Source organism: Juglans microcarpa x Juglans regia, chromosome 2D (assembly GCF_004785595.1).
Source record: "Juglans microcarpa x Juglans regia isolate MS1-56 chromosome 2D, Jm3101_v1.0, whole genome shotgun sequence".
Classification (NCBI taxonomy): domain Eukaryota; kingdom Viridiplantae; phylum Streptophyta; class Magnoliopsida; order Fagales; family Juglandaceae; genus Juglans; species Juglans microcarpa x Juglans regia.
Window position 1 is genome coordinate 28990326 of NC_054596.1, and position 27220 is coordinate 29017545.

General features: G+C 37.0%; 1 long non-coding RNA gene across 1 annotated transcript; it reads right to left on the reverse strand.

The window, feature by feature from the left end:
* Positions 1-2949: 2949 nt before the first annotated feature.
* LOC121250970 lies at positions 2950-27220 on the reverse strand. The gene is made up of 4 exons (XR_005937902.1): positions 27093-27220; positions 26725-26735; positions 17896-17898; positions 2950-2961 (listed from the first exon to the last, which is right to left on the reverse strand). It is a non-coding gene; the product is annotated as an uncharacterized LOC121250970 (long non-coding RNA).

The following is a 27220-nucleotide window of genomic DNA, read 5'->3' on the forward strand; positions in this document are numbered from 1 at the left end:
CTATAATAGATTTAGAATGATAACTTACATTTGCAGTAATTTCAAATTTTGAAAACGTTTTCTAAATGAATTTTTATTTAGTTACCAAATTGACGTGTATTGATTGTCTCTCTTGCTTTTGTTAATGATCTGATTGATTGTTATTTTAAATAGTTCAATAAGATTTCGAAATGACCGGTTCACCCCTCTCTAAGTGCTTCTCGAATTTCAATCACTGATTTTTCAGTTGATATTAAAGCCAGATTGGCTATGCTAATTTCAATTATTGAGTATGGTTCTACATTAGGTGGCTAAGATGGATAGGTCCCATCTCCTTTCGTCAGCTCCTCACATTTTTTGAATCAAGAATCATAAAATTGTGTATTAATTTTGAGTAATGTCATCAATACATTGCTTTTCCGTATCTATCCTATCAAAAATAAAAGTTGGCATATCTTCCATCCAAATAAGTTCTGATTCTAAACATAAAGCTTGCTTGGCTAATTTATGAGCCACTTCATTTGATGTCCTGTGAACATACTGCACCTTCCATCCTTACTGCTGTTGAAGCATCTTCTTGGCATCGTGAACTATACTCCCATAGATTGGATAATCAGTATTGTCTTCATTGATAGCTTTCACAATATTTTGTGCATCACCCTCGAACATTACGCTATGAAAACTAAGGTCCCTACTAATCTCCATAGCTTTCCAAAGTGCCATACATTCTGCTGTTACAGGGTGTTGCACATATTTCTTTTGATCACAGCAGGCTGTTAGTGCTTCCCCCATTTCATCCCTTATAACTATGCCAATGCCCATTTTTTCCATTTTTTTATCAATAGATGCATCCCAATTAACCTTCACCTGTCCTTTATTAGGTTTCTGCCATCTCGTTGGTCTCCCTATATTGCTGCTATGAAGTTTCTTCTCTATCTCTGATTGAGTCATTTTGAAATCTCTAATCTGTTCTCTTGCTGCATTGATAACCTGGCCAAGGGATATGAATTTGTTTTCAAAAACAAGCTGGTTTCTTCTTATCCATATGTTCCACATAATCAAAACCACTTCCTCCATTTCCTCTTTAGCTAATTTCTGCATCAGTTTCTCAAGCAGTTCCAGCAGGTTACCCTCATTGGTTTTCCACTTTTGGATTTTAGAGTAAGTCTCACACCAGACATCATTAGTAGCAACACACTGCCGCAACACGTGTATGACAGATTCCTTTTGCTCCTTGCATATTGGGCATGCATCATTCTTTACCAGTTTCTTGCTCAACAAATTAGCTCTAGTGGCTAGAAAGTTGTTCCCAGCTCTCCACAAAAACTGTTTGACTTTCCCTGGTACATCCAGTTGCCATATCTTAACCCATCTTTGGTCATCTTCCATCTCCTTTGAAGATTCACCTTTAAGACTTCTCTTCCTTTCTAGTTCAAGATAATAAGCAATTCTTACTGAGAATTGACCTTTATTAGTAGGGCCCCATACCAGCTTGTCTTCACAATCCATCCTACTCAAATGTAAGCTAAGAATCTGGTTCGCCTCATCCACACCAAATAAATCTCGGATCAAGGCTTCATTCCATACCTTCTCTTCTTGCACAATCAGTTCCTCAACCTTTGCCTCCTCATTCAATCTTGAAACTGGGGATTGAACTCTGAAAGATGAAGGAGTTGTTAGCCATTTATCTCCCCAAATTTTAATACTTCTTCCATTTCCCACCCTCCACCTCAAACCTTCCTTGATCAGATCAAAAGCCTACCAGACACTTTTTCAGATTTGTGAAGGTCTGCTGCCCAACTTGGCACTTAGGAAGGATGAGTCTTTAAAGTATTTCTGCTTGTAAATCTGAGCCACTAAACTCGAAGGATTATTCAAAAATCTCCATCCTTGCTTGGCTAGTAATGCTAAGTTGAAACACTCTACATTTCTAAACCCAAGCCCTCCTTTTTGTTTTTGTTTTCCCAAATTTTCCCAACTACTCCAATGTACCCCTTTTCTGGTTTTCTGATTGCACCACCAGAATTTGGCAAACATACTATTAAGCTCATGACAGAGTCTTTTTGGGAGCAAAAAGACACTCATAGTATAGGTTGGGACAGCTTGAAGAACAACTTTAATTAACACCTCCTTTCCTACAGTTGACAGAAAGTTGTTTTTCCAATTTGTGATTTTTCTCCAAACCCTTTCCTTTATGCCTCTGAAAGTGTGGTATTTGGACCTTCCAATAACTGGGGGCAACCCCAAGTACTTCTCATAAGTCCTTACCATCACAGCCCCACCAGCTTCTCTTATCAACCTCTTATCAAGAAGGTTTGTATTTGAACTAAAATAAATTGCAAATTTCTCTTTGTTAAGCACCTGGCCAGAGGCAATTTCGTATATCTGCAACATTGCTTGAATTTTCTGCCATTCCTCAACTTTAGCCCTTCCAAATAAAACACAGTCGTCTGCAAACTATAAATGGTTTACTCTGCAACCCCCTCTTGCCACATTAACCCCTCTTGTATCCCCATGTGAGTCAGAAAAATTGAGAAGAGTGGATAAGCCCTCTGCACAGAGAATAAAAAGATAAGGAGATAGTGGATCTCCTTGTCTCAATCCTCTAGAAGGGTAAAAAGTAGAACCATGCTGTCCATTCACCAATACTGAGTAAGAAACAGTCTGAACACACCTCATTATCAAGTAAATCCACTTATCATAGAACCCCATTCTACCCATGACAAATTCAAGAAAATTCCACTCTATTCTATCATAAGCCTTTGACATGTCTAATTTAATAGCCATGTAACCAATCTTGCCCTTCTTTCTGGCCTTCATAGAGTGCAAAAGTTCATAGGCAACCATAATGTTATCGGTTATTAATCTCCCTGGAATAAAAGCACTTTGGTTTGGAGATATAATGAGGTCTAGAAATTTCTTCATCCTATTTGCTAGCACCTTAGACATGATTTTATAAACTAATGGGCCTATACTCACTAACTTTACTGGGGCTCTTAGCTTTGGGAATTAGAGCAATTAAAGTATGGTTTAAAGAAGGGTCGAAAGGATTACCATTCAGCCAAGAGAGCACGGAATTGCTGACTTCTTCTCCAATTATGTGCCAGTGTTTCTGATAAAAACAAGCTCCGAATCCATCTGGTCCAGGAGACTTTAAAGGAGTCATTTGGTGCATTGCTTCTTCAATCTCTACTCTAGTAAACACCTTTTCCAGCCCTTCATTCATTTGAGCACTAACTCGAGGTTCCATCTTCAGAAGGCAATTACTTATTTCTGCTTGACTAGGATTAGAAGAAGTAAACAATTTCCCAAAATAATTGTTAAAGGCTGCTTCTACATCTTCTTTTCTTGACCAGTTTCTACCATTTTCATCACTAATTTCACTGATCTTATTCTTGGCTCTTCTCTGGTTTGCACAGCTATGGAAAAATTTTGTATTTTTGTCCCCTAGCTGATACCAGTTTTGTTTTGCTCTCTGCCTCCACCTTAAATCTTCCTTCTCCAATAGCCTCTCCACCTCCTTTTGAATTGTTTTTATAACTTCTATATTACTCCTGCATTCCTTTTTTTGTAACCTCCTCAAAACTTTTGTTTTTTCTTCTAACTCCCTTCCCACACCTGATCCCTTCTGTTTACTCCATCTAGTTAGAGCTTGTTTGCTGATTTCTAGTTTGGAAAGCCTCATTGGAGTCTCCTCTTCCCTTATTTCTCCACTACCCCATATCCTTCTCAATATCTCAGAACACTCCTCCTCAAGACCCCAACTAGCTTCATATCTAAATATTCTCTTTTTGCTCCTCTCCCTATCAACCATCTGGTTCATAAACCATAATAATGGCCTATGATCAGAACATCTAGCTGCCATTACATCCACCCAACCTTCTTGAAACAGATTTTTCCATCTTTCATTTACAACAGTCCTGTCTAGCCTTTCTTTAGTGAAGGTCTCATCTTCATGTTTATTGCTCCAAGTGTATTTGTCCCCTCTCCATCCCATATCATAAAGACCCCCTTCCTCCAAAGCACTTCTGAATGCTGCCATTTGACTTTCTTGCTGCTGTCTTCCACCCTTTTTTTCATCCTGAGCAATTATTTCATTGAAATCACCAATAACTCCCCACCCAATGTTCATATCAGGTTTGAGGGAGGAGAAAAATCTCCAAGAGGAAGCTCTCTTGCTAGCTTCAGGTTCTCCATAATACCCTGTCAATAACCACTTATTCAAATCTCCTTCATTGGTAATCCATAAGCTAATGTGTCTATGAGAGTAATTAGCCACCTCAGCTGTCACCGTGTGATCCCAAAACATAATTAAGCCACCCTTCCTACCAACTGGTTCCACTACAAAGAACCCCTCACACTTCAGTCTTTTTTTCATTTTTTCACTTTTATTTTTATTCATCTTAGTTTCCATTAAGAAAACTATGTTGGGCCTCTTCTCCTTCACCATATGGTAAAGGTCTTGAATTGTCCAAGGGTTCCCAAGCCCTTGGCAATTCCAGCTTAGCATTTTCATTGTGGTAGGTGGGGCTGTTCAACAGCCACCACCCATACATTTGTATCTGCTGCACTTTCTTCATCTTCCAGATAACTTATCTTCTTTCTTGCTTTTTTCCTCTCTCCCTCCTCCCCTTGGCTCCCTTTTCATTTTTTCACTTGGATGAAATCCCCTTTCTGTATTACCTATGGACCCACTCCCCTAGCTCTCCTTTTCCATGACTCCCTCCTCAGACCAGAAACTTCAGTAACAGGAGTCTCAGAAATCTCTCCAGCAGCTTTTACTACTTCTGCCTCTACTCTCCCCTCAGCATTCCCCACAATAGGTGGCTCATCATTCCTCTCCTTCCCATCTCTTTTAAAACCCATATTTTTCCTTTTTACCCCCTCTTTCTCACCTTCCCCTTCATTTTCCCCAGCTGCCCCTTCTGAGATTTTACCACCTCTCTCCCTCAACCTACCTCTTATTCCAACCCTAAGCCATGCTCCATATTGGTCCCCTTCTGTATCTTCTTCTTTCTCACATGAGCTCTTTTTATGCTTAATGCATCCACATTTAAAACAAAGATGAGGTAGTTTTTCATACTTAAAAGGAATCCAGTATTGCACCCCTTTTACTGAGATGGACCTACCCCTAGCTAGAGGTCTAAAGAGATCTACAATTATCAGTACCCTTAAAAACTCCCCCCATCCATTCCCATCGTTCTGAGTATCTACCTCCAAAACCTCCCCTGCAGTTTCTCCTATCATAACCCCCATTTCTTTGTTCATATAGACAAGAGGCAACTAAGACATTTGAACCCATATTCTTTCCCTGGTGAAATCCATCTTATGTGCAGGTATAAAACCATTAAATGGCAATAAGACAAACATGTAGTTGTCAAAAAGCCATGGCCTACCTCCCATTACCTTCAGTTTGTCAGCTTGATTAGCAAATTCAATGACAAATATATTCAGGCCTACCTCTTTAAACTTGGCTTTCTTACTGATACGCCACACTTTACCCATGGTATCTTCCAGCACCCCTGAACTCAGTTTCCTCTCCATCCAAACCTTCCCCACGACACTACAATCCCCTTTTATTCTCAGTTCCTCTGATATGTCATCATCAACCTCTATGTTAAGAGACTCTTCCTCTATTAAGCGCAGCTTGTCCCATCTTTTTTCAAGTTCGTTCATCTTTCTCCTCCACTAGCCACCGTAGCTTTCAGTAACTACCGCCTTAAGATTCTTTTCCTCCCACTCAGAAAGTGTTTGTTGCCTGCTGTACCCGCCGCAAGTCGCAGCCTCTCTCCTTTCCCACTCACCAAATTCTGTTAGAATCTGTTGTGGACCCCCTTCACCTCTTTTTCCCGAGAGAGAAAAGAGAGAAGAATGGCCATAGCTTACTTGGTTTTGCTTTCCAGTAATTACCCGTGAGCTCCTCACTTTGATGACAGCAATTATGCTTGTTGAGTTGTTGGAAAGTTTGAATGAAAATTTTCCTAAAGTTAATTGGGCATTACGTATATAACTCTCATGTGTCATCGTAATCATACGTGAAAACTTTCTTTTCATATCGTCTTATCATACCTAATCATATCATAGATTTTGAACATAATCTTTCATAAAATGTCATGATACATGTTTCCTCACATAAAATCAAGATTTTTCATAAAATCTTTTGATGCATGACTCCTAACATAAAATCGTGACTTTTCATAAATATTTTAATACATGATCCTTCAAATAAAATCATAATTTTTCATAATATATCTTGATGCATGTGTCATGCAACTAACATGAAACTTAGACATTTATGAATCTATCTGGTAGTCATAAAAATCATTTATTTCATGATTTACGTACATAAAATGGGCTTCCAATGAAGATCATACATATATAATATTTTTTATAAAAGACATGTCGTTTATCATACATACGTGTAAATGTATTGTTGATGAATTTTTTTATGGAGCCGGAGCCCAACAATACGATTGAATGGAAGATGATGAAGGATTTAATGGCCCATGATGAAGACTTGGGTGTTGATACGTTGCTCGAATATTTATCTATGAAATAAATAATAAATAAAGCATATAAAATATAAATAAAGAGAGAGGGACAAATATTTACATGGTCCAGCATAAAAACTACGTCCACAGTTGTTTGTGGGTAAAATATATTATATTTGATGATTTTACAATCTCACATGACCTCTCATAGCTCTCAATGCAATGCAGGAAATCATGGTTCCTGGGAGGTTGAAAACGACGCATTCCTTATTGGGGCGCCGGGGGGGGGGGGGGGGAGAGAGAGAGAGAGAGAGCCTAATAATCTGAGTCTTTGTGTAAAGAAGTCTAGATTTGTATAGATCCTCTCTTTTTATAAAGGTCTCATTCTTTCCTTGGAGTAGTTGAATCAAACTTTCTTTACGTCACTTTCACTTTTTTGTATTTGAATCAACTCCTTTTGGCATTATCTCTAATTTGATATATATCTTCCTCGTCTTATTTCTTCCTTTATTATTGGTGATGAGCAAGACCTAGTTCATTTTATATCCAACAAATGCACACAATTCTTGAGATCGACTTGTCCAGCAAGAAGGCATTGAAAATCTTCAAGTAAACCATGATAGAGATAATCTATGAAACTTGTAGAAAAATAAGTTCTGGGAAACTTGTCCCTGGTTTTCCATTGTAAGGCGATGCAATGAAGATCTCTGAGGGCAAACCTCAATTAGACTTGTGAGATTCATGGTAAAGGCCCTCGAGAATGGGCCTCTGGGAAGTTTGTTTGTGTGAACATTTTCTTGATAATCGAGCATATGACTGATAATCGTGCATGACTGATAATCGTGCATGACTGTTTAATGTTAATGAAGAGCGTGGAAAGCAATTTGTATCAAGTGATTGTTTTTGTTTTCGTGGGCACTAGTGGGTTTCTTGCTCTCTGAGATAGATTTCAAGGTTGTGTTGTTGTTTTGGCATTAAAGTTAGAATTTGTTTGTTGTCACCTGCACTAATTAGTAATCAAGGAGCTTGTCGACTCTATGGGTCCATGCGACTTCCCCAGATTTCAATAATTTTTTTTTTAGCAAAACTATGTACCAAATAAGACATATTCCAAAACATAAAAAATATACTTCATAAACATAAGATATCAAGTTATCAAAAGTTACAGTACTAGTCCAAAAGGTCTGTGGCATCATGAGTACTGGAGACAACACACCTTAAGTACATAACAAACTAATATAACTACTAAGTTAGCTCATTGAGTAACTCGCGTAACTCGGTCAAGATAGCCATAATCCTATCTATAAACTGGAGCAATCGAAGTGATAGCTCCTTATCATTGTGCTGCGGCCAAATCAATTTTCTCCAAGCGATCCTCTGCCGATACTCCTGGTCCTGGCACATGATCTACCATTCTAGGGGTAGTTATAGTTGAAATTACCAAATGAGATTTGATTACAAATTTCAGCAAATTGAAAACCAACTTAAATTAACAGTATAAAGATACATGCATGACAATAAAAGACATGGATGCTAACATGAACATGAATAAACGTGACGAGACTTGAAAAACACCATGACATATGCTGACATAACTTGAACTGAACTAAATTAATGTGAACTTGAGACTAAACGAACATGAACTTGAATTGAACATGAAATAGCATGACATCAAACTGAGCATGAACATGAACTTGGAATCTTGTTTATAAAAAACTAATTAATTAAACTGAACTTAACATGAACTGAACGTGAACTCTAACAATCAGAATGATTTTGCTAGCTGTTTCGTCAGGAATAATGAACAATTAGAATGATTTCGTCTAATATATTTTGTCAAAGATACTCCGACAATCACAATGATTACGCCATGAGTATTGTAAATGAGATATCCTAACAATCAGATTAATTATGCCAAGAGTACCTAGTAATAACTTAAATGAAAATATTCTGACAATCAGAATGATTTCACCATGAGTATTTTGGTAGAGATACTCTAACAATCATAATGATTACGCCATTGCATGAATTATCAATGGAGATACTCAGACAATCATAGTGATTACACCATGAAAAATACTAATTTTTGTGACATACTCTATAATTGAGACGTGACGTGACGTGAAACGAAATGGCAAATGACATGACATAATGCAAAGTGACATGTACATGTGATGAATGACATGACATAACATGAAACATATAAACATTTCGTGACATGGTGTATCGTGTAACAAATAAACTTTTTCGTGACATAGCATAATATATAACAGATAAACATTTCGTGACATAGCATAATGTATATCAGATAAACATTTCGTGACATAGCATAATGTGACATGTATAAGAGCATAAGAACATGAATAATTGTTCTCTTACTAATACACATACATAATATCCTGATGATAAGTTAGAGGCTAACTTACAACAATTTAAGCGTGACGAAATTAAGTGTGAATAATAAGAACTATAAGGAGACATTTCTAAAGATTAGAACCTACTTACTAGTGAACTTAGAAAAAATAAAATTGCTGTCTTAAAAGTGAAATTATCATTTTACCCTTTGTGGAAAAATGATCATTTTATCCCTAACTTAAAGATTTCACATTCTAACTCCAAAACCCATCCAAATTTACATTTCTCATGTAAATTTTTTTTTCATAAATCTAAATATCTAATAGAAAAATTTAAATCAAAACATAACTACAAGAACCAAGCATGGGCTGAAACACACTAAGACTAAAATCTTTGATTTTTGTTGCAATTCTTTCAAACTCCAACTTTCATGCTAATACCGAATCATGCAACATACAAAATCATATCATATGCTTTAATATCATGCTAGAACAAAAACCAAAACTTTTACCATAAAAGTCACAACTTCCTTCATGTCAAAACTTTAAGTTTTAGACAACAAAAAAACCCTTGATATTCTTGGTCTATCCCTTTTTAAAACAACTCCAAGAACTCTAAATGTTCGTAAACATACTCTAAATATGTTAATAAAAAAATCCTAAGGACTATCATGCTTTAAAAAATTTTAAAAAATTAAACGAAAACCACAAAACTCACAAAATAACATTCAACACAATTGGTTTGTACCTCTACTCCAAAACAAAGTACAATATGTTATGGTTTTTTTATCAAACCACTAGATCCAAATTTTTCATGAAGTAAATCATACAAAAACAACACCATATGCTTCATATTCAAGTTCTAAAATATATCTAAGCATCAAACCTAAGATCACATGGAAACATTTGCATAGAAACACAAATCCATTTGTGAGCCACAAATATAAGACCTAATAGAACCTTTGCATGCATGAAAATTGATATCTTCAAGATCAACACCATAACTCTTTGAAATAACCTTTTAACACATAAATCAAATTCCTAAGAGTGACATATGTGAATACCAAAGTCATAGGAGCATGCTTGCACAATAATAGATCCAAGCTTACTCAAAACAGAAACTATTTTTACACCTCCAGTTTCCAACTTTCTTATGTCATGCAAAACAAAAATCTCAATATGCAATGAAGTTAAATCCAGATTTCATGTTAGTATGTTAACTCTAAACCATAATAATATCAAACCAATATCTTGTTAAGAACATCATAAAAAAAAATAGAGAATCACACACTGTCCAATTTATCGCCCAATATGACCTTTGCATGCTTAAACAGATTTGTCACCAATCAAAACCTCATAAAAAATATACCAAATATACCATTGGAAACTAGACTTGAAGAAAAACAATTTATGCGAAGGGAGTTTCATGAGAATATATTTACAAAGGTTTCAAAAATGTCAAACAAGAAATGCCAGAAAAGCTGTTTGAAGCTTCTCCTTGAATTCTCTCTAAGAAATTGTTTCAAAAGTGACAAAAGATTATGGGAATGGCCATGGAAGACACTTATTTTGGAGGGGTTGAGAGGGGATATGAGGGTGACTTTTTGGTGATGGGTTCTCAGCCAAAAATAATGAAAACTGTGTGCCATACTGCCCGTGGTCTTGGGTTGCCATTGGCCATGAAGGGTGATGGTTTTGAGATTACTTTTTGGCCTCCCATCCAAGCACTATTTGGGGCTGACTTGGATAGTAAAAGGATACTCATGGTAAGGGAGAAAATTTCTCTGGAAGCCTTGCATTGATGGTGCAATTTCGTGGGCCTTAATGGGCCTAAACCAATTGGGCCTCATTTGGGGTTTCAATCGGGTTTGGTTTGGGATTTCGGTTTCTATCAAGCCCAAATCTAATTCTTCTTGGCCCAATAAAAATACTATGGTATAAAAAAATGGATAAGAGTGTAATTATATGAATTTGAATGGTTAATAGCATATGGAAGTAATTTAATCAAGTGATTAAACACTAAACTAAAACTGGTTATCATTTAGTGTTTGGGGTAACTATTTTGGGTTTAGGGAAACCGTTTAGGGTTTTAGTTTTCATTAAGGTCTTAGAGTTTCAATTGGATCTAAAGTATTTGGAGTTTTACTAGTGTTGAAATCCTCTTTGGTTTGTCACAAAAATGAATGATTGGATGGAATAGTGTTTGGCTTAGGTGGCAGGATCACAAAACTAGATTTTTCATTCATTTCCTTCACATTTCCATCTCATGGTTCCTCTTAGTCCCAAGTGTCTTATACTATTCACCATAGAAGAAAGGCACAATGCCACGTGAGAGATTTTCATAAGGAGACAAACCATTCCTAAGTCCTAACCACGCGGGCGTCACTGGGTGATTTTTATAAGGAGATGTGATTTCATAGTGCTCTGTACTCATGCGATCGAGTTAAGAATTCCCCATACGGTTCCTAACAACACATTGCCACGAGTTCCACTCAGGTAGAGGAATTTCCCATGTTGATCGGGGTGAGGCATTTTCGTATTGTTTCACATGATAATGCGGGTAGAAAGAGTCTCCATATTGGTGGAGCAATTACTGTATCGTTTGGTGGAAGTATTTCACGTGTTGGCCGGATAGAAATGCCTCCTGTCGAATGGGTGGAATGATTTCTTGTTTTGTTTTGGTGGATGCGTTCCACGTATTGACTTGGTAGAGAGATTCCTCGTGTTGAATGGGTGGAGTGATTCCCCGTGCCGAATGGGTGAAGTGATTCCCCATAATCAGGTGTAGTTTGGATAGTGAGATAAGATGAGATGGTTTTAAATGAAAGTTGAAAGTTAAATAAAATATTGCTAGAATATTATTTTTTTAATATTAATATTATTTTAGAATTTAAAAAAATTAAATTGTTTATTGTATTTTGTCTGAAAATTTGAAAAAGTTGTAATGATGAGATGAGATTAGATGAGACGAGATGAAACACTTTCACTATCCAAACGGGGCCTGAGATTATGGCTTATGGTATATGTGTTTTGCTCAAGCGTGATTTTTTGCCTTTATTTACATGAAACTTGTGCATTGATATTCATTACCATTATCCTGCATTTTTAGTGTTGTTATGGGTTTCTACTGAGGTTTTGCTGAAATCTCACCATGGCAATCTTACTACAATTTCGCCCCTCGAAATTGTAGACTTTGATGCATGTATAGCTCGGGAAGGTTACCTCAAGGAAGCAGGACCAGAGCAACCTAAGAATAGCCATGGAGGCTTGTCCCCGTTAAGTTGATAATTCTTTGTATAATCTAGGATGTTAATTATATTTAGATGAACAACAATTTATGGTGTTTCATATTTTCATGTGACCAATGAATTAGTATTAGTATGTAATTATATTTGGGATGAAGGGATAGTGACTTATGAATATTTGTATTTTTAACATCAGTAATTCATTAATAAAAATAAAGAGGGCTTTGAGAGAGAGAGAGAGGAGAGAGAGATGGAAATTTGAGAAGTTTAGATAAAGGAGTGGGTTATGATGTAACGTCCTGTTCCCGGAGGTCCGGAAAGTTAGCTATTGTAACCTAAAACTATCTCTTATAAAATTTATATACTCTAAATTCTCTATCGAAAATACAAATCCATTTATTCAAACCAAATTCCACTATTCCTCAACCAGGACACCAAATAAATAATTCAATGAAATAATTAAAAACTCCATAAAGATTCAGAAATATCCATGACTTCAAATACTAAATAATTTAAAATCATAAACCTACTAAATAAGACTCTCAAATAAAAAATTGTACCCTCTGACACTTATTCCTTTATGATCATCAAACCATGCTAATACTTCCTACACTTGACTTCTAGCTGAGGCATCAAAATTATCTGAAAAATATGGAGATAAGGGGTGAGTTATCAACAACTTAGTAAGCAGAGAACATATACTAGTATGTAAACATGAGCATTTTCAAAATTCAGAATGCAGAACAAAATATTTATTTTCAAAATGCAGAATCAGAAACATTTACTTTCAGAATGCAAAATCAAACATGTTATCAAAAATATCAGAGCGAAACTTTCGAAAAACATTCTTATTCAAAAATCATTTGGCATATTAAAATCTAAGACCTCATCTTCATCAATCAGAACGTTACATTGGAATAGATACTATGTTTAATCTCCGTGGTAAGGTTATAAACTACCATTATAACTCGTGGAAGGGCCGTATCTACTATTATAACCCGTGGTTGGGTCGTATACCATGTTTAACCCCCGTGGTAGGGTTATAAACCACAATTATAACCCGTGGAAGGGCTGTATCCACTATTATAACCTGTGGTTGGGCCGTATCCACTATTATTACCAGTGATTGGACCGTATGTCACTATTATTACTCGTGGTTGGGCCGTATCCACTATTATCACCTGTGATTGGGTCGTTTACCATGTTTAACTCCGGTGGTAGGGTTATAAACCACAATTATAACTCGTGGAAGGCGTATCCACTATTATAGCCTGTGGTTGGGCCTTATCAGAACATAACAAAACCATCCGAATCAGAATACAGAATCTGAATCTCATGCGAAGGTTTTCAGATGTCACATCATATCAAAAACCAAATACTGAACAATTTCAATGTTCGAAATAAACAGAATCAAAACATCTTCATTTATTTACAACAAAAATTTTAGATCTCATGCATCAGAACATCTTTATTTCATCAAGACAAAACTTTCAAAAAGAAAGACTTATATTCGCTCTTTTTTAGATAAAAATTGAATGCCCAAAAATTAGGTCATGTCTACACCAGTCATGACAAAAATACTCTCTCTTTCTTACGGATCTCATGAGTAATGCAAAACAAATAACTGAAGTTAATTTCACATTTCTTTTCAAAAACAAATATATCATGCACATTTTCATAAATTAACCTCAGTTCATTTTCTTTTTATGCAAAGTTTAGTATAGGAACCCCGCTTACCTGAACTACTTAACTTTCAAAATTTTTCCACAACAGTACTGAATGAAAAATCAATTGTCATCTATAAAATAGCCACATACTCCCATAAATTTTCAATCGAACACGTATATCAATGCTTAAACCTAAAATACTAAGTAATCTATTTTTCCTTAAAAATAATCTACAATTCTCGTAACTCTAACATATAGTCACTTCCCAAATTCATTGATATCTACTTAATATTCACTTAACCTAATTCCCACTTATTCACAAGTTTATTTAACAAAAATCAAAACCCAACCCATTTAAAAATGAAAAGTCGCTGAAATAAAAATATTACCCGACTCAATAATTTAGAACCTAAACTCAAAATAATTTAAAAGCCAAGCCCGAGCCAAAACATTTAACTTCTAAATAACTTAACAAAACACACTAATAAAAAAAAAAAGAACACCAATAGAAAACAAGCCCATGCAGCCCAAAGGGCAAATTTGTAATTTATTAAAACTAAGCCTCCCTACCTCCTACGTAAAGGGCTTACGTGAAAAACATAAACCAAAACTTGTTGCAGGGAGATACTCGCTAGACCCAGGGTAGTCGTGCGATAGAGACTCACCTGAGAGGAGCTGCTACGGAGCTGGGAGGCTTGGGGTGGCGTGAGGTGGCCGACGGAACTCTCTGTGCAGGTGGCGTCGAAGTGGAGGGGGCTGGTGCCATGGGGTGGCTGGGTTAACTCATGGTGGGGGAAATAATTCCCTTGTTTTGGTGAGGCAGATCAGAGCAGCACTTGCAGTGGTTTTTTTTTTTTTTTTTCGTGGCTGGGCGATGATGGTCAGAGGGTGGAGTTGCGACGTGGGTGGCTGGCAACGCCGCTAGACGTCTGCCATGAAGTGGATTGAGAGCACACAAACGTGCTTTGTTTTTATGCATGCAAAACAGGAGCAACAGCTGCGGTTGTTGGGGCGGTCTTGTAATACCTGAGTCCTACTACGTAGATCCTTACGTCATTTTATTAATTTTTTAAATTAAATATTTTGAGATAAGGATTTGTATTATTTTTAATTATTTTATTTTAAGATGAGTATGCTTTATTTTAAAATATGATTTATTAAAATAAACCAAGGATATGATTTTTAAGATTTTGAAATATTTTTCCTTAAGCCCTTTAATTTTTATTTATTTAAGAAATGACCAAATTATTCTCTACCATTAGATTGGTAGGTGAAAAGTATCTTTAAGGTGGATAGATCTTGACCATCCACTTGCTTCCTTGTGATGGAAGGAGGAAACAAAGACCAAAAAGTCATTGCCCCTCGTCCAAGCTTACGGTGGAAGCAACACAAAAGAAGAAAATAAAAACAAAAACTATCCTAAGGCATTCTACTCCTACCCGTTAGCCCCTCACCCAAGAAAGAAAATTTCATCTTCCTTTCCAAGCAAGCTAAAGTTGATGGACACCATCCTCTCTTCTTCTCCTCTCTTTTCATCTTCAAGAAACCAAGTTTCCATCATCTCCTTCAAGTTGTGCCACTCCATAGCAAGGGAAGAAAACATCTTCCTCCATCTCCAAGCCGTGTGTACCTCATCTCTACATATTTTCGGTTTTGCCTCAAAGCTTGGAACCAAAGCTTGTTTTCATCTTCAAAAGTGTGAAATCTTGATGGTAATAGACTTTTGGTTTATTTCCTAGTATGATTTCCATCACTTACCTTACCTATGGTGTTTCGATTTTTGGGGCTTAGCACAATGCAATCATCCTTGCTCTTCATCTATATGACTACACCATTAATTGGTCTTTCACTTGTGCTTTGAAATGGGCTAAGAACTTAAGGTAAAAATCTTAATTTGACTCATTTTTTTAATGTGATTTTGGAAGCCAACTAAGTTGTTTTAGCTTGTATTTTGGCGTAGTTAATTTCCTATGTTGCAAATAAATATGTATGCCCTGTTTTTGGCTCAAACCGAATGGTATTATAGTTGTTTTGCTATGTATTTTCATATATTTTGAAAATTCTATGTTGCTACTAAACCTGGTTTAATCATAGGTGATGATTAGTGCGATTTTAACGTATATATGTTGGTACCATGTGTTTTGTATTGAGATTTATTGGTGGTCTGTTTTTAGAATGCTAAGAGGTTCGGTTAAAAGTTTTGGTTGGTTCTATAATTTTATATTTTTGCTTTTAAAGGATATTAAGTGGATAAAGCATAAACTTGAGTGTTTAAAAGTTTGCTTATTGAGTAACTTTCCTATACCTTATGTTACTTCAATTTTAATGGGATATGTTATCTAAACTAATTAAAATATTACTTATGTGAATAGGTTATAGTTTAGTTAGTTTAGATATAAGAGATTAATTGTGCATGTATTATGATATGTAAAGCTGTCCAAGTATTCATAAGTCCGTTTCATGCCATGTCTTGATGTAAAAATAGCCTATTTATGTTGTCCTTCGTTTGGTTAAATTCTACCTAACCCAAAAGTCCGAAATATTGATAAGCTAACATTTTTATAATGAGGGACCATAAGTTGATTTAAATGACATGTTTTTTAAGCTTGTTTAGTCTACTTGAGATGCCTAAATCTATTTTAAAGCCCATTGTTGAGAATTTTCATATTTTATCTCTTAATGTCCATAACCCAAAGTGACTTTGAACCAAAGAGACCTTGCTTGAAGCCTATGAATTCTTAACTACTTTTCATGTAAGCTTTCAAAATATCATTTCTATGGACAGCTAGTATGTCTTAATATTTAAGTTATTTCTCTTGTGAGTTGAGGTGAGGAGTAGTCATTTGGTTAATACTAAGCATAGAAGGGATGTCAGACTGTAATATCGCGGCTTTCTCTTTTAAAAGGAGGGCTAAAGAATATTGTATGAGTATTAACACGCTAATGCTATTTATTAGAATAGAACCTATATTGACGTTGGAAGTATCGAGGAGCATAGAGGTAAATAACTATGACCATGCTTCTTACACCAAGTTCTCTTATGAAAGAATGTTTCTCTCTCTTATTGCAAATGTTCTTCTAAAGAAAATAGAAAATGAATATATTATGTACAATCCCTTTCTTGATAGCCCTTTTTAAGCACCCTATCGATTATAATTGAGTGTATGTGTATAGGGTAATGCATGCACGTAGATTCTAAGTCATGAGATTTCCATACATACTCTCTCAATAAACTTATTGACTATTCTTATTTTGTAGTATAACATGAAAATATATCTTGTTCATAAAAATGCATATGCATCGGAGTAAGAAAGATGATGAAAATGTTTTGATTGCAAAGGAAATGAATGTCTCATGCCTTATGCTTCAAGTGATACTTTAAATGAGTTTTAAAACATTCTTATGAAAGGATGCTTTAAATGACGCGAAGAAAGTGTTTTAAAATGTCCCTATAAACTCATGCTTTAAATGGCGCGAAGAAAGTGTTTTAAAGTGTCCCTATAAACTGATGTTAAAATGTCCCTATGAACTGATATTTTATGAATACCATAAAAGATAATGTTTAACCTCATGCTTTTAAATGATGTTCTTCCATGAATGAACAGTTAAATGAAAAGGACTGAAAAGAAAGGACTGAAAGGACTGACATGAATAAAAGAAAGAAATGACTGAATGAATGAATGTTTTAATGTATGAAAATACGTAACGGCCACATGAATGAAAATGGAACCAGAGGAATGGGCAGATTGCAATGTCGGGTAAGTAGTATTGGTAGTACACTCAGTGTTGCCCCCTGGCTGAAAGGAGTTCCCAACCAATGGCCACGGGCGGAATCCAAGTCCAAAAAAAGACCGCTAACCCTAACACATGGGGTGTAATAGTAAGTATTGGCCAAAAAAAGGGAAACATGAAAGTATAGTTATTTCTTAAATGTTTATGTATGAAAGTATAACTTATTCCTTAAACTGTTTATGCATAAAGCATAGTTATTGATTATTTTTTAAATGTTTATGCATGAAAGTATGTCTTATTCCTTAAATTGTTTATACATGAAAGCATTGTTACGATTAGCAAATGTTTATGTATGCATGTTTTCAGTAGAAAAGATTATGTGGTTAATACGTTAAATGCATGGTGTACTACTTACTGAGTATTCGACTCACTTTTGTTTTAAATGTTTTAAACGTCCAGATAATGACGAATAGGCTGGGGAGCAAGGCATTACTGCAGAGAGAGAGGCAGATGCTTAGTATCTTCCCTGTTGGTTTGACTTTGCATGGATGATGGGTTATGTTTATGGTTCAACATTCTATTCGACCTTATATGGATGATGTGTTATGTTTATGTATAGACGTTTTATGTTAGGATGGACTCTGAGAGTCTCTTATGGGTGAATGTTTGAATAGAATGTCTATAAGGTGTTCCCTTTATTAAATTAGAAATTTAGAGTACACGTGTGTCATGTTCATATTGATCGTGTATTACTAGAAAAGAAAAGAAAAAAAAAAGAAATGAAAAGAAAAAGAACAGGTATGTATGTTGCGATCCCACCCTCTCCGGGGCGGGGTTGTGATAGGTCTCCATGGTTTATTTCGGGGCTATATGCATAGGAGGGTGGCTCACTGTGGGGAAAACATTGCTATGTTCTTCTTGCTTAGCATAGGGCATCGGTGATGGTGGTTTACGTTGTGCATGGAGGAGCCATGGTGGTTGTTTGTGTGGGGAGGAGTTTTCGTGTGATGGAGGAGTGGCTAGCGGCTTTGGAAATCTTTCTGTGACTTGTAGCAAGTGATGTCGATAGGTGGTATGGGTGAGATGTAGAGCGGCAACCCTAGATTTGATGGGTGAGTTTCTATGTGAGATTTATATAAAGAAAGTTGGTAAACCCTAGAGAAGAAAACATTCATGACGTGAAGACGTGAATATCATGGATCTGATCTTTGATCCTCATGGCTTGGGGTTTGGGCATGCAAAAATTTGGGCTTTTTCTATGAGTTTTGGGCCTCAATTTGATCTCTGAAAAAAACAACTTGTTCAAAAATTATCTTGGCCCATAAAAAGATTTTTTTTTAACCTAAATATCAAATCCACAGAAAATCATAATACACCAAAACAGAGATTTTAGGCCCGTAGTCTATTTAAAAAAACTATTTGAAAACTCAAAAGGGCTTTTCGCACATAAAAATCCAAAATGTTTTGAAAACAACTTGACACTGGACCCGAGTGTTACGTATGACGACAAAAAATTTCAAATGACAATATTTTGTCACCCTAGGTCTTCAATTTGGTTGGCTTACACTCCCTATTGTGTGTCCTATCATGTTAGTATTTTCTTTTATATCAATTGCTAAACTTGGAACTAGTGAATAAGTAGACTTTACTCTTGTTGTGAATTGAAAGCTAGTGGATGGGTTGACGAAAGTGATAGGTAGATTGGTGGTGTTGGTTAAGTTGTTTTGCTTTTGTTGGATTTTAAATTTTAGGTATTTGCTTCATGTTCATTTAAATTGGTACATATGGGAAGTTAATGAGATGATAATAATCTAGAATGTTTTTGTTAAATATGTTACAAGACAAGGAAACTTGAATGATTTTAGCATGAAAAATAAATTTTAGGTATTATGATCAACTTCAACCTCATTAGTAGAACTATCCAAAAAAACCTAGGGACCGATCCGTCTGAAAGACCTAACTGGGCCAATCTGAACAAAGTCAGGTTAATCAAGTGTTGATTGTTAGGTTTAAAACTTCTCAAAATTGATATTGTGGGTCGAAACCGATCACTTGACTCAAACCTTTTGAGCTTCAGCTTTTTATTCTCCTCAAACCCTAGTTATTGTCACCTCTGTTCGTCCTCGTCGTCCTGTGTTACACGCCGATGGAGGAGCAATAGACGGGAAGGGAAAGGAGTTACGGCGTGTCTATGTTCGTGGAAGTGGCAGGCTTTTGTTTTCATGGAAGTGGAGGAATGCTGTGGAGAATGTCCTAGAAGTTGAGTATGGATTCAGGCTAGATGGGCTTGAAGACAATAAGGGAGTCGGGCTCATGAAGAAATACGATGGGCTGAAGGTCGAGGGTCATGCTTGGGCCACTTAGTTACTTTTGTTCAGTTGTAGTTACATTTACAATATGGCTCATAGGCCTTAGTGACAAGGGTAGTTAAGTACTTTACTATCTTACTTTATATTCCTTGTAAGCAGACGATTTTTTCTTAGTCAAGAATATTCTCGTGTTGTCAGACCTTTGGAAGAGCTCCCCCTCGAAGAGATTCGCTATCAATTTCAATATAATATCACTACTCATCTATCTTTTTTCCGGAATTCTATTACTATTATACAATCCATATACCCTAGTGTAACAAATTGGTACCAGAGACCTCGTTCCTTCCCTAATTCCATGGTTGATGGCATGAGATTGAGGGACTTTCAAAAAGGATTTCAATCCTTCAAGAAGACAACAGAGGCTCACAAACAATTGGAATCCCAGTTTTCTACAATTGGAGTGGAGCTACAAGCAATGCGGAAACAAATAGAGGGCATGATGCAACAGTTCTCTTCCATTGCGGCAAATCTGACAAAAACAACACAAGTGGATCTAGTAGTCATGAAGAGGCATATCAACAAGATCAAATGATTCCCCACATGGGGGAGATACTTCCTAGAGTAGTGCGACTAGATTTCCCTACTTGGTTGGCTATATAAGGTGAATCGATTCTTCAAATTCCATAATACTTTACCACAGTAGCATTTGAGACTTGTTTCTTTCTATATGGAGGGCAAGACCCTAGTATGCTTTCAAGACTTAGATGAATCTAGTTTGGTTTCTGATTGGGAAGGTTTTGTGAGAGCATTGTTGATTAGGTTTGGGCCCAGCAGTGATGATGACCCCATGGAAAAATTAACTAGGCTGAGACAAGTTGGAACTGTGGAAGAATACAAGGCTCACTTTGAAGCCCTTTTTAATAGACTTAGAGGTCTATTAGAACAGTACAAATTAAGTTGTTTCGTAAGTGGCCTAAGAGATGAAATCCGGTTACCGGTGTGTATGTTCAACCTAAACAACCTCCCCCCAGCCTATAGCCTTGCCAAAATACAAGAATAACACGTCTCCCTCCGCAAAAAACTCATAACCTAAACCCACACCAACCATCACCATGAACCAGCCTCACTCAAACTCAACCCAAATCCTCAAAACCATGACACCAAAAATTCTAGAAGGGTTGTAGTACCTGTGCAAAAAATTAGTGAGAATCAAATGAAGGATAGAAGGGAAAAGTGTTTATGCTATTATTGTGAATCTAAGTGAAGACTTGGGCATTATTGTCAAAGCCCAAAATTATACTTAATTGAAGAAATAGTTGAAGAATTTGTGACTAATGAGGAAGGGTAAGAAACATGGATTGATCAAGAAGGTGGGTTAGGGCTGGACAAGGCTGGAAAGTGTCCGGAAATATCTTTGCACACTATAATAGGGTCACTCAACCTAAAAACAATGCGTGTCAAAGGTAGGATTGACAGTTAGGGGGTCACAATACTGATTGATTCGGAGAGTATGCATGATTTTCTGGACCCAGCTTTACTTGTTAAGGTTCAGTTACCAGTCACAATAGAAGAGAGGGTGAAAGTTAAAGTGGCAAATGGAGAACAAGTGGAAGGTGAAGGAAAAGTGGTAGGGGTCAATGTCAATATTCAGGAGCAGATATTTAACATGGATTTGTACCTACGGGTTTTGGCAGGATGCGATAAGGTTTTAAGGGTGCAATGGCTTCAAGGGCTAGGCTCTATACTATGGAATTTCAGGGAACTAAAAATGCAATTTTCCCTCAACAATGTGGCTGTGAAGTTAAAAGAGCTAAGTGTTAACTCGTGGATTGAAGAGGGCTATGTAAACAGTTCCAATCACAGGGAGAAAAAAGGCATTTTACTGCAATTAATTGAAAAGGTCCCACCAACTCAAACAAAAACCCTACCCGAGCCCATACAACAACTCTGAAACCAGTACCCAAATATTTTTTCCTCTCCAATCGGCCTTCCCCCTAATCGAACCCATGACCACTCTATCAATTTGCAACCTAGCACTAAACCCATTTCAGTAAGCCCTTACCGATATCCTTATTTTAGAAGGATGGGATTGAGATAATGGTAAATGAATTATTGGATTCAAGGGTCATTCGTCCTAGTCAAAGTCTCTATTCCTCAGCATTCTTATTGCTAAGAAAAGCAAATGGGACATAGAGGTTGTGTGTGGATTATAGGGAGTTGAAGAACGTCACTATTAAGGATAAATATCCTATACTCGTTGTGGAGGAGTTGATGCATGAGCTACATGGAGCCAAAATTTTTTCTAAGCTTGATTTGAGGTCGGGCTACTATCAAATCAGGGTGAGAGCCGAAGATGTGCCCAAGATTGTTTCAGAACACACGATGGGCACTACGAGTTTCTAGTCATGCCCTTCGACTTGACCAATGCATCCACAACATTTCAAAGCCTTATGAATCAGGTTTTTAAACCTCATCTTAGATGTTTCATTTTGATTTTATTTACGACATTTTGATCTATAGCAGGGATGCCGAGACTCATTTGACGCACCTAAGGGTGACTTTTGACATTCTAAGGCAAAAATCAACTTTTTCCCAAAATGAGCAAGTGTTGCTTTGGCTGTGAAGAAATTGTTTATTTGGGCCCTTTAATATATGGCCAGGGAATTAGGGTTGACCCTGAGAAGTTTAAGGCCATGCTAGTATGGCCTATCCCAAAATCCATTAAGGCCTTAAGAGGTCTTTTAGGCCTCACAGGCTATTATAAAAGGTTTGCGAAGGGTTATAGGGCCATTAATGCTAAGTTGACTGGGTTATTAGAAAAGGATGGGTTCAACTGGGATGAAGGGGCCCAAGCTGCTTTTGAGAAGCTAAAGACATCTATGACTCAACCCATGTGTTGACTTTACCCAATTTCTAATTACCCTTCACTATAGAATGTGATACCTCCGGGTAGGCCATTGAGGCTATTTTGATGCAGGAAGGTAAACCCCTTACATTTTTCAGTCAAGCGCTAAAAGGGAGGGTACCAGATATGTCAACTTATGAGAAGGAATTGCTGGCATTGGTTTCAACAATGCAAAAGTGGCGGCCTTATTTGTTAGGGCAATCATTTGTGGTCAAAACTGACCACCAAAGTCTTAAGTTCCTACTAGACCAAAGGGTGGGCACAATGATGCAGCAAAAGTGGATCTCCAAACTTATGGGCTATGATTTTATTGTAGAATATAAGAAGGGAAAAGAAAACCTAGTGGCAGATGCACTTTCTCGATTGAATACTGCAATGGAGACCACATTAGCTATGATTTCGGTCCCCAGTTGGGACTGGGTGACGGAAATCAAGTCTCTCTATGACACTGATGAGGTGGCTCATGGCCTATGGCAGAAACATCGAGGGTGGAGTTTACCACAACACTACTCAGTAAAAAATGGCATTTTGTTATACAAAAATAGAATGTATGTCCCTGCCAGCCCTACCATGAGCACTAAATTGCTGCAATTGGTGCATAGCAGCCCCAATGGGGGGCACTTGGGCTTTGACAAGACTAGCCATAGACTTAAAAGGGACTTCTACTGGCCAGGTCAAAAAACTTATTTGAGAACATTTTTTAGGGACTGTGAAGTGTGTTAGACGGTGAAGATAGATAATACACTACCCAGTGGGCTACTACAACCCTTGCCTATACCCTCAAAACCATGGTCTGAGATCACCATGGATTTTGTTGACGGATTACCCACATCACCCCGAGGGGGGGGGGGGGGGGGGAGTTAAATGCCCTATGGGTTGTGGTAGATAGATTCACTACATACACCCACTTTGTACCCATTTCACACCCTTATACAACAAGGGTGATAGCCCAGTAGTTTCTAAAACACATTTTCAAGCTCCATAGGTTGCCTAACTCCATCATATCAGACAAAGACCCCACATTTACTAGCAAATTTTGGAGGGAATTATTTGCTTTGCAAGGAGTCCAGCTAGCTTCCAACACTACTTACCACCCTCAAACAAGTGGGTCAAGAACTACCTTAGGAGCTATGTCAGTGATAATCCTAAGGTCTGGTTGAACTAGATTGCCCTAGTCGAGTGGTGCTACAACTCTAATCAACATGCAACCACCAAAGTGACCCCTTTTGAGGCCCTCTATGGGTATAAACCCACTAGACCAATGAGCTACGATCCAGGAACAACCAAGGTAGAGGAAGTGGGCATTACCTTGCAGGAGCGTGAAAAACCATGGCACCTGCTAAAACAGAACATGGTTAGAGTTCAAGAAAGGATGAAGAAAAATGCAAACTTGAAAAGAAAGAAGCAACAGTACCAGGTTGGTGATTGGGTCTATTTGAGACTGCAACCGTATCATCAAGCCTCGATCCAACAACGGCAAAGTCTCAAACTTTTGCCCAGATACTACGGACCTTTCCAAGTGGAGCAAAGGATCAGAGAAGTAGCATATTGGATTTAGCTCACACCAACAGCCCAGATCCACAATGTATTTCATATTTCATAGTTAAAAAAGAAATTAGGATAAAGTGTTAGTCCCTTACCCACGCTACCACCAGTAGATTCAAGGGAGGTTTTCAAACCAGAGCTAGAAGAAATATTGACAAGAAGAATGAAAAAGGTAAAGAACAGACCTGTTGTGGAGCTGCTAGTTCATTGGCAAGGGCAACCAGTGGAAGAGGCCTTGTGGGAACCGTACCACCAGCTGTGTGAAGCCTTCCATCACCTTGTGGGAAAGGAGTTCTTAGGAGGGGAGCTTTGTTACATGCCAGTGGAGGAGCAATAGACGAGAAGGGAAAGGAGTTACGGCATGTCTGTGTTCGTGGAAGTGGAGGGCTTCTGTGTTCATGGAAGTGGAGGAATGCAGTGGAGAATGTCTAGAAGCTGAGTATGGGATTTGGGCCCAATGGGCTTGAAGACACTAAGGGAGTCAGGCTCATGAAGAAATACGATGGGATGAGGGCCAAGGGTCATGCTCGGCCTCTTAGCTACTTGTGTTCAGCTGTAGTTACATTTACAATATGGCCCGTAGGCCTTAGTGATAAGCATAGTTAAGTACTTTACTATCTTGCTTTATATTCCTTGTAAGCATACGATTATTTCTTAGTTGAGAATATTTCTATGTTGTTAGACCTTTGGCTCCCCCTCGAATAGAGCATTTCACTATCAATTTCAATACAATATCACTACTCATCTATCTTTTTTCTAGAATTCTATCGCTATTATACAATCCGTAGACCCCAGTGTAACATCCCGTCATTTACTCTCTCTCCCTTTGCTCTTGTTCTTCTTGCAACGTTGCATTGATTTGAAGTTCCATTGGCCTGCCTATTTGAAGTTCTACATGATCTTTGGCTCAGATCCTCAAGCTCTCGGTTTGTTTATGTTCATGACTTGATTGTTTTGTTTGTTTACTCTAATTTACACCGAAACAGTTCGGTTTGCCTCTCTAAGAACGTCCTTAAACTGCAAGAAGAACTGAAAGACTATCTTATCTTTTACATCTCTTTCGTTGCTCAGATTTTGGGAGCACCAGACTAGATGTCATTTTTCCATACTTAAAAGGAAATAATAGCAAATTTCTGATTTTGTAGTGTCGTATTCTTTCTGGAAAAATTTAGCCTTTTCAGTATATATAAACTGACTCGATAAGCGTCTAGGACTGAAATTGCTAGACTTGAGTCTTGGAAGGAAACACAAAACAGGGATGAATCTTGAGAAGCCATGTACTCAATTAGTGCAACAGATGAATAGATTTATAGGAGAATCTCTGGTATATGTTATTGAGCCTATGTATAGCTACTAGTGTGTTTTCAAAAAGTTGTTCCTAGGATGTGCAACTGAGGAATAGATTTATCTAAATGCTTGTTAAATACTAGTACTGTTATATATTATTGGGGTGTTGCTTGGGATTCATTGCATGCACTTGATGGTGATGCAGTCCAGCATGAGTCTGTACATGTTGCTTTGTTGTAAAGTCATATACATTAATCTTTGCTGCATTAATTTGGAGTTGTAATCTGCTTCTTTTTTGTATGGTAACTGGCCAGCTGAGTTCTTTGATTAACTGTTTGTGGAGTTTATGGAGTTTGTGACGGCTGAAGAGAAAAAATTATTCACCCCCAAGATCATGGTTTTGTGACACACCGTTCCTTTCATACCTTCTTCTTTTTTTTTTTTTTTTTAAGGTTTAGTTGTCAATAATAATAATTTTTATGAAGAAAATAAATCTTTGGTCCCCCTAATTCCTTTAAGATAACCCCAAGAGGTTGGCCCAAGTGGCTGAAAGCCTTGGTTTTCGGATATCACTTTCTTCAAAGTCCAAGGTTTAATACCTCATAGGTGCAAACAATCATTTGGGACCACATTCCTTTGTGAAAAGTCAGCGATTTAACCAGTTCCGTGTGGGAAAACTTCCGAGGGTGCGGCGCACGGAACTGAAATTTACTCTACAGGGGTGGGTCCAAAAGGCCCTATCTTAGAGAGGTTCCCCAACATAAAAAAATAAAAATAAAAATCCTTTAAGATAAAATATTTTCTTCTCCAATCATGGAATTTTTTTTTTAATTAAAGGAGAAACTATAATGATCTTTTATCAAATAAGGATCAACTCTAATTATTTAGCAGTTCCATGTCACTTTAGACTTAATTCTGACTTAGCTAATTTTTCTTATTAAGCATAGGTGGCTTTTGCTAATTTGGTTAACATGAAGACTTTCTTCTTTCTTTCTTTTTCTACGTTATTTTGCTTAGCAAAGTGGGTTAGCTGTAGCACTAGAATCTTCGTGACCTCACAGGTTTAATAGTTTGGTATTATCAAAGTGTAGATTCAATGTTCACTGTATTATAAATGCAATATGTTGTTGAGAAAGGTGGTCTTTTGCCTTCTCAGAGTATGACCTAGTTTGGCTAATCTAGCAGCAGCAAAGCTTAGCCACCACCCCACTACTGAATTATCTTCTACTTCTTTTTTGAGCCACTGCAGTTGTACACAAGTTTCAACTTCATTTGTTCCCAATTTAGTCTTAGATTAGCTATGAAATTAGTAGATTTTAAGATTAAGATTAGTTGCATTCAAATATGCTAAATCTGCAGTTGTTGAACATTAATGTATTTTTACACAACCTTTCTTTCTGTCAGTTTTGATATATGTCCTCTTAGCAGCATTAAGAGAATGGAGAAGAAACAAGCAAGAAAAGAAGTATTTGTTATGGAGTTACGGGAAGAAGAATCTGGGAAGCATGACTCATATTTTAAGTGTGTGAAAATATTATATTTGTTCACAAGATCAAAGCAAATAGATGTTATACTCACTTGAATGTGGATTTGTGAGCGGCAGGTGGAGGTTACATGCATTAGCAGCAATGTGTGTTATAAAATCTTGTTTCTACAAAAGTCTTAATTTTAAAGTGTTGAATCCAAGTTTTCAAGCATCATATAAT